Genomic DNA, 9,479 nt, shown 5'->3' with positions numbered 1-9,479 from the left:
TTAGCCTCCATCTCTACTCTGCTTCCTGAAGATTCTATGGTTTACAATACATGATAATAATCTGAATTAAAAGTCTGCTTTATAAAACCTTGGGCTCCATCAGCATCCCAGAAGAGGAACAGTAGGAATAAGTGGTAATATATCAAATACTCAATAATACATAAAATATCAGCCCAACTCCCCCCTTTCAAATTTTCAGCCAGAGTTAAGCAGAGTGGCATTCCACCTACTGTATACATATTGTCCCTTTCTAACACTCCCCTCAGCCCACACAATACTCATGGAGTTCTGGTAATTAAATATTACTTTGCTAAAAGATTTTTTGTTTTAAATTGGGAGTGAGCCATGCCATCTCACACAAAACTACCCCATGGTCTGTGCTTGGATTCTTGTTCCTCTTCCAAGTTGTGTTCCTTGGCTCTCCTTTCCACTCCGATTCATTGTCATTTGTCCTACTTGACATTCATATAGAGAAAAAACATGAAAAGAAAGGAACAGAAGGTAAAGGAAAAAAATGAATTAAAACAAAATTTAGACACCTGGTATTTGCTATGTGCTAATACAAAATGAATTTTCTACTTCTCCTTCCATTTGGGGAGATTGTTCAAAATCAATCTTAAGATATTCAAAGTTCTTAAACAAAAAATATAATTCCAAAGTTTTTCATGGTTCTTTTTGTTACTAAAGGTAGGATTTTGAGGGTAGACTTCCATTTTCTTTAAGAAAGCATGTTAATGGTTATAAATTGGAGAGTTTTCTCTAGAGAGCAAAAGAAAAATGGGGATGGGGTCCTTAGGTCTTGAAGAAGTGTGAAGAGATGGAAAGGAAAGCTGAGCAGTCTCAGCAGTGTTATAATATGTCAGCAGCTGGTTCCTAAGAAAATTGACCTGGTATGGGAAAATGGTGGATTAACTTTAGGAATAGTGGTATCAGCTGCTGTCATTTGTGTCATGCAATAGGTTTCCTTTTCTGATCCCAATCTTTCACTGAAAATCTTTTTCTTACAATAGTCTGTGTTAGTAACCCTGTGGGGAGCTAATGGAAAATAAGTGCTCACAATTAGGATGGGGTAGGGTAAGGAATTGTGGTTTCCACTTTTCACACTGACTTAGAGGCTAGCAAGGTGCCAGCAGCATCACTCTGAGAGCAAAAAGGAGCCTGAATTTACGGGGGTACTCAGTAGTACAATCTGCAACTGAAGGCAACCCAGGAACTGACCACTGGGAGGCAGTGAGAACAGAGGACTAGGTCCTATGTGAATTGCCTCCAGGAGAAGATGGAAGATAAACTCTCCTTTCCCTAAATATAAAGGAAAATGGGATGATGGAATAGGAGAGCAGTAGACTAGATCCTACTAATATGTGGCTTTGGACAAACCAGATGGCAAATAATTGAGTTATAATTCATCCAATAAGTGTTTATTGAGCACCTGTTACAGGGCAGGCACTGTGCCAGGTGCTAGGGATATAAAATCCAATTACACAGACAGTATCCTTAAGAACTGTACATCTAGAGAAGAAGACATGCATGTGGCTCAACAATTATCTAACAGTGAGTGAACAGGATGATGATGATAGCACTGATAACAACTATCACTTCTATGATATTTACTGTGCTCTTGGCATTGAGCTAAGTGTCTTTCATGTTCTACAAAATTTACCCTCCACAGGAACTCAGTGTGGAAAATATTTTTATTGGGTCCATCTTACAGGTAAGGAAATTGAGACTTAGTGGATCTAACCTTTTTGGGCCCAGTGTATAATACTTACAATTTTCGTAATTGGGATATGGAAGTATATGGTCTAACCCCCAAGCTTGTCCTCTTCACAGGGTGCTATGGGGGAACTGAGGGAGAAAAAGTTGAATGAGTGGATCATGAAGGCTTAAATGGAAGAGAAGAAAGAGATATTATTTGATCTGATTTTAGAATCTGAGTAATCTCTTCATGAGGATGTCAGAGAGTGGGAGTAGAAGAATGTGTATGCAAATTGCAAGTAGAGGGGGCAACATGTGCTGCTTCATGGAGCTGTGAGACACTGTGATATGTTGGGAGAATTTTAGTTTGTTTGGAGTATAGGGATGGAGTGAGGGGGTAGAAGGGGATGAGGAGATCTGTGGAAAACAAACCTAGAGTGGTAAGTAGGTTCTAATAATGGAGGGCCTGATGTGCCAAGCCAAGGAGTTTGAAATATAAAAGCTTGAAAACCATGGAAGTATCTTAAGAAGACAATTGACATGCTAAGATTGTGTTTATAAAGGCCATTCTGAGAGCACTAAGAGGAATGAGAGTGGATGGGGGGGCGGGTAAGACTATGTAAATCCAGTTAGAAGGGTGAGGCTTATATTTGTTTGACCCATTTGACCATGTGGTCAACCTCAAGAAATGGGAAAGAAATCTGCTTAAGAAAAAGTAAGAAGAGTAAACCATGAGGACACCTATCATGCAAAGCGGTTCACTTAGAGCCCCACTGTGCAAATGGGTCTTTATATTCCTCTACCATTCCCAGGACCAGATCACCACAGTTCTAGGACATTATAAAATTGGATATCACCTGTGAAACATGTTTTGGGACCTGGCTTACCTCTGAACATAGCTTCTCATTTTTCCAACAGCCCTCCATCTTGAAGCCAAAGGGAAAAAAAATGAGCCTAGGCAGCTGCAGAGTGGAGGCTAAAAGTTCATATTGTAGAGTTAGACTTCTTGCCTTTAAATTCCATCTGCACCCCTCACTATCTGTGTGTGTCCTGGGAAAGTTTTTTTAAACTTCCTGTGTTTCGGTTTTCTCATCAATAACTGGGGTTGATAATAGCCCCCATTTCATAAGGTTAGTGTTAGGATTCATGACTTCATAAATATAAAACATTTAGAATACTTCTGGGTGGATGGAAAAAATGAGGAATTATTTTCCAGATGACCATGGGCCTGATATATGGAGAGTCCTCCTTTTCCTGCCAAGTAAGAAAGCTGGCTGTCTGAGTTTGAAGCCAAGGCCCTTTGGCATGAGGAAACATTTTCCAAAACTTCATCAGACTCTCCAGCTGTCTTGTTGAAGCCTCAGCACTCTTCCTGTAGAAGAACAAGAAGTTGTTCTTTGGCCCCAGCTCACTGACTATTGAGGATGACTTCTCAACACCGATGAATCCCAGGCTCCTGGACCAACTTCACAGAGTCTGCTTTTCTATGAAGCTGAACAGTCAGGCTAAATACAAGCTCATTCTAATCAAAAAAGGAAGATAAATGGAAGCCAGCTTTCTAGATGTGCTTTGGACAATGTGAAATGCCCATAGGTTGTTTAGACTATGAAATTCCCTGCTTCCTTCCTGTAGTTAATAAATACAATCAAGGAGGCATCCACTCTCACTTTTGTGACTGACCTCTTAATTTACTTGACAGCTCAGGATTTGCTCTCATGGGTGGTTCATACAGCCCTGTATTGACTAACCTGGCTCTGGGTCATAAAAAGAGATGAGTTTCAATGTCCATCTGGAAGGCGGTGTTTGATGACTTGGATAGTCATAGAGTCTCCAGGTGCGAGTAAGGAATTCAGAGTCCTGGAATGGAAATCCCCCAGTATGACGAAAGCCATCCAGGGAGCCTTGAAGCCCATTGAGTCTAGTCTTCCTCTGCACCAATTATAATCTTCTCAGAAGCGTGATCCTCTACAGCTATGGTGGCATTTCCTAGTATTTGAAAGGCCAGATCTTCCCCAAACCTGCTCCAAACCTTGAGATCTCCAACACTACCTAAGGGTAGTATTTCACTAGAGGACTTAGACAGGGACAATTCAGCTCTGTACCTATTTCTTCAAGATCTGGGTTCTATCAGAAATCAATAACTCAATTTATCATTGCCAAATAAGTGAAGCTTGAAATGATGAAAATTATAGTGTAGAATCACTACTTCACAGAGGTCAACTCACCTGAGAAGGCAAGCCTCACTCTACAGCCTGGAGTGACTGAGTCAAAATTAGAAGATAGGTCTGTATCAGGTGAGGCATGCTATGTACTTGAAATGGATTTCTTTCCAATATCTCTATTCCTACATTATCTATACTCTAGACAGCAGAACCAGAGGAAAGAAACCCTGACATAGGCTGGCAGAGGCTGTACCACCTGAGAAATCTGCTATGCTGAAAACTTTAGCACCAATGTACAACAGCTGTGACTAACTAAGCCAAAATCTGAGTAAACAGCAGACAGATGTCTATTTTTGGCAGTGCCTAGGTTTCAGAAAACCCAGGTGAGATTCATTGTACCAAAGTAACTGGTCCCAGCAGGAGAGGTCTGAAACCATGGCAAAGCATCCCAGCCTACACACTGCAGTCCATTCAAGTCTCAGGGTGTTCTTCAGGATATTCTCGTGTCCTGAATTTTACCAGATACATTTAATAAAACTGCTTTCAGAATGTGAATTGGCCTGGAGGTCATAAAATCAATGCTGATCACTACCAAGAATTTCTGGGACCCCAGCACCACTATGTGGACATGCTTCCTGCCATAGTCACAGTACCATTGATGGGAGAAGAGCCACCTCATTAACGGCTCATCTTATGCCCAGCAGCAGCCATTTCATCTCTTTTCACTGACACCAGTCTGCTTATCCACAAATTCTTTTTACCTCTTAAGTTCTCCAGTACCTAATCTCAAATTACAGCCTATGTTACATACCAGATCTGAAAAGCGCGGTTTAAATTCTACAAGGCAATACCCACCTCTGCACTGCCTCTCATGAACAGGAGAAAAGTTAGAAGAGGGAGTATATCAACAGGTCCAAGGACAAGAACTTCTATTTCTGACTACCCTATAGAACCACTACAGACTTGCAATTATTTTGTTGTTGTTCTTTTTGTTTTAATTTACATTTTCCCCAATGGCTAATGATAGTCAGCATCTTTTCATGTGTTTATTGCACATTTGCATATTTTATTTCAAAAAATGTATATTCAGATCCTTTGTCCATTTTTGTGGTAATACTTAGACTATCTTCTCATTTCTTTCTGTGTGTACCTTTCAAATAGTTTATTTGTGCTTACCATGAGGTTTGAATTGAACATCCATAATCTATAACGGCGCCATTTGGTTTGGTATCTACTTATCTTCAATAGTATACATACACTACACTATGTTCTTGTATCTCTGTATTACTCCCCCTTTTTCTTCTCAGACTTGCAATTTTTATAGTAAATAGATCCAAGGAAATCTGCTTCACAGCTGTACCTCCATCTTCACCCTTCTCTGAAATCATGAGTCCACTGTCATCCCAGTAAATGACAACCAAGGGACACTGCCAGCCTCTACTGAGAACCAGAGTATGGACCAAAGAAAACAAAAGCAAAAGCAAAAGCTCACTTCCAGCTATCAGTTTGTAGCCTCTAATTTAATCTAATTGCCTCCTTTTATTAATTAGCATAAAAAGTTGCAAGACTTTTCTACAACTACAACAATTCTAGGTGATAATTAGCACAATGACTTTTAAAGTAATTTAAAAGCAGCATATGCAAAAACATGGAGGTTTAGAACTTAAAAATGGCTACACCAACCTATCATTATTGCTATTATGGCTCATACTTTTGTGTCAGTTATGCTTTCAACATACATTTTCTGAGGGCACAGGCTTTGGTGTAGAAGATGTCTCCCTTCATTTTGAAAAACTCAAGAGCTAACCAGAAAGACACGAAATATGAAAACTCTCCACAATCCACTGGGAAAGAGCTTTAATTAAAATGCAGATGAAGTTGTGAAAAATTCTGCACACACAAGTAGGGAAGTTAGAGAAAGCATCACATGATCTGTTCTTACAAGTCTAAGTAGATGTTCACTAGATAGCTTAAGGACATTCCAGGAAGAGAGAAGAGCAGGAAAAAAGATATGGAGACCAAAAGGATGAAGGTATATAATAGGGTATAAAGCTAAGCTGTTATAATAAAGACTGAAAAATAGAGTGACTCAAACAAGATAGCAGCCTTTTATTTTTCTGTCCAAAAGTAGGTGGGCAGTCAGGAATCGGCAGTAGATAGCTCTGCTCTGTGAGTTCATCCAGGATTCCTGCTCCTTCTTTCTTAGTTTACCATTTGCCAGCAATCACCAGCATTAGCGCTGCCTTCCAGCTCATTGGAAAGGCGAAAGAGAAATGAAATATAAGAAATTTCCTTTCTTCTTTCTTTATTTTTAATAGGGAAGTTTAATAGGAATCATGCAGAAAATATAGAGTTCCCATATGCCTCCCCCCATTATTAAAACCTTGCATTAGTGTGGTACATTTATTAAAATTGATGAAACAATATTATTATAATTGTACTATTAACTATAGTCCATGGTTTACAAAAGGGTTCACTGTTTGTGTTGTAGTTAAAAATTTTTTTTTCTGGTAACATAAGTACAACCTAAAAGTTCCCCTTTAAACCACATTCAAATGTATAATTCAGTGTTGTTAATTACATTCACAATGATGTGCTACCGTATCCAATGTCCATCCCCAAAGTTATGCATATCACTTCTACTCATAATCTGTTCGCTGAGGTTAATCACACCTAGCTTCAAGGAAGTCTGGGAAATGTAGTTTCTAACTGGACCACTATAATCAGCTAAAACTCAAGGGATTTTATCACGGAAAGGAAGAGAGGGAGAGAATGTGCACTGAGGGACAATATTAGTTTCTGCAAACCTCCTAGCTTCCGAAACCATGAGGCAAATTTCTACAGATTAAGTCAACCCATTGTGTAGTATTTGACAGCAGCCTGAAAAACTAAGACACTGCGTAAGGTAATTTTCTGTTTTCTTGTAGCAAACATAGATTTTATGCTAATGGCCATTGTAATAAGGTTTAAGCTAATTATTTAAACCTAGAAAATTCAACTCCTGTCAAAAAAGTCACACTTATGATCCTCAAAGGAGAATTGTCACTGCAGATATTTCTGAATTTCTCATTTGACAAGAGCACCCCTTCTGCAGTTTCTCTAGCAATTGGACACATGGCACTGCCTTGCAAAAGACTCTGCAGCTAAGAAACTCTCCTTGATGCTGTTGGTGACTACTGTGCCTCAATTGAATACATTGCCACAGTCAGAGTAACAGCCCTCTTGATAGCCATAGACATTTCCTGGACACGGTGATGTTTGAGAAAGAAGTACATGCTTTCCTACCAGCCTCCCCCCATTAAGTAAGAACCTACTGGAAGATTAGCAAACAGGTGACAATTGGGATGTAGCTGCGACAGATTTTTAGCTTCATACCCGGAAGACCAGCTGCTCCATGGTGACCCCACGTTGGCAAGCTCCATTGGCAGCTGGTTAAATTGTTGCTCTTGGCAAGTACCCACCAGCTGTTCCCACCTGTGGTCACATGCAGGATCTGTCAATTATGCTTATTAGATCTGTAAATCTGGGGGATAATCTGACCTGTTACAAAGAGCCTCATGCATGGTGTAGGGGTACTAAATCTAGTGAGTCTCCTTTAAGTGTGTGATTATTTCATATGCAGCTTTTTATTCTCTTTTTCTCATATTCACACAACTGCTCAGAGCTTGATCAAAAATCTAATTAATTAGGAAGTCATTCTGCTGCAGGATAACAAATACATAAAACATCAGAGTATGGTCTTCCGCTGAACATGTTCCCCTGCTCAAATCCATTAATTCAAGAACCCATTACTTTCATTCCCTTACACTTTACCTTCTCTTTCCCTGTGGCAGTTTAAGCCATATAATTTGCCACCTGAAAGAGTTACGTAAGACAAAGCACATGAAATGCTCAGAGAAGTCGTAGCATTAATTAGATTTTCACATCATAGAATCATAAAATTTAGAAGTGTAGACAATCTGCAGCATGAAGTCATTTTGCCCATCTTTCTCCTCTCTGCCTTCTGCCCAAATAGGATTGTTTCCTATTGTGTTTACTAGTTCTTTGTCCACTTAAACAGGGAATAGATTAAATGTGGCGCTTTCTCAGTGGTTCATCCAGTATTATCACGAAAGTTTCCAAAGTAATTGACACTGCTTCCCTTGAACCTGTGTGATGAATCCTCACTCAGTGGCCTTTCCACTATAAATACAGGACCTGTCCCGGCTGACATGCTTGTATTATTGCACAGACTTTAATCTTAGCATTATACAAGCCCACATTTTTCCTCCGCCAAACGCTATTTGCTGTTCTGTCCCAGATGTAACAACCTAATCAAAACAGAATTTCATAGAGCACTACACAGAGGATTGGTTTCCAGGGAACCATGCAACAGGTATCTGTATGTTTACTGCCTTCTTTTATGAAACTTGATACAACGCAATTGGCAGATTGCACGTTGAATACTGGGACTCAACTCGTAAGTAATGAATTGTAAATAGTAAGGTTTAGCAGCAGCCAAAAACATTTTCACATACTCATAATGCCAGCATTCTCAACTATAACATCACTGATGTCAAATTAACACAGCACATTTCTACACTGTCTTTTGCAGGGATGAGTGTTATCAACTGAATTGCATTCCTGACAATGAATGCTACTTTATTCCAAACGGAAGAAAAACTTTTTGATGACTCACAGAAACAGGAAAGCCTTGAAGAGGGCTCTGTCACAGAAATGATCAAAGGCTGGGAGCCCAGTAGAAATGTCAGGAATATAGAAGTTTTGAGGGGAAAGAGCTTTTGGAAACCACCTATTTAGAAAACATGAGTTAAGAACACATTTCATAATTAGAAAATAATGTTACCTTAAAGCTTAAAAAGTAGAAAAGCAGAGATTTAAATGACTGCTTTATCACCCATAAGAGTATGAAAACACAGAAGTATTTCAACCCTTCTGAGCCTCATTATCCTCATTTGCTAAATTTGCGTTTACAAGGCCTTCAATTCCTACTTTACAAACTGCTTTTATGTTTTGTTTTGTTTGTGTGTTTGATAATCAAGTGAAATATTGTCACCTAAAGTATTTTTTAAATAACATTATTGAAAATTAAAAGATAAGCAGATGTAAGGCTCTGTTAACGTTATTACCAGCATCGCCACCTAGCCCAATTTCTTCATTTTATTAATTATGCAACTAAGGCTCAGAGATACTAGAACATTTGTTCAAGGCATCAGTTGGTGCACACTAAAGCTAAGCCAATAATCAAAGTCTTCCACTGCCCACTGGGTACACTTCCCCTTATGTAACAGAGAAGAGTTACAAAATTCAAATTCGCTTGAAGTTAAGTTCAAGGCAAGAGTGATTTACCCTTTCTGAGAAAAAATCTAACTCTGTTCCTGAGCCCTCCTGCCTCCACCATTTTAGCATTTCTATAACATACTATATTTGCAAACTGGGATATAACAATTAGTTAATCAAGACTTTGTAGCAGATGGCAGAAGTTTATGAATTGAATCAATTAATGAATAAATAAAAACAAACTGTTGCGCTCATTAGTGTCCCTAAAAATACATAAATAGCATTTATTTTCGTAGTTCACAGATGGAGATACTGAGGACCACAGAGGTTCCATTTGCTCCT

The 9,479-nt window shown here is 39.1% G+C and overlaps 1 long non-coding RNA gene across 1 annotated transcript in view; it reads right to left on the bottom strand.

Moving 5' to 3' along the window:
• Window positions 1-311: 311 nt before the first annotated feature.
• LOC143661583 (uncharacterized) overlaps window positions 312-9,479 on the bottom strand; it is an 86,483-nt gene continuing 77,315 nt past the window's right edge. The window contains exons 2-3 of the long non-coding RNA XR_013164706.1: window positions 1,770-1,845; window positions 312-455 (exon numbers count right to left, since the gene is read on the bottom strand). This is a non-coding gene — a long non-coding RNA (uncharacterized LOC143661583). The remainder of the gene's footprint in view (window positions 456-1,769; window positions 1,846-9,479) is intronic.

Source organism: Tamandua tetradactyla, chromosome 17 (genome assembly GCF_023851605.1).
Source record: "Tamandua tetradactyla isolate mTamTet1 chromosome 17, mTamTet1.pri, whole genome shotgun sequence".
Taxonomy (NCBI): Eukaryota; Metazoa; Chordata; class Mammalia; order Pilosa; family Myrmecophagidae; genus Tamandua; species Tamandua tetradactyla.
Note: the sequence above shows the minus strand (reverse complement) of the source record. Positions and strands in the feature narration are given on the sequence as shown.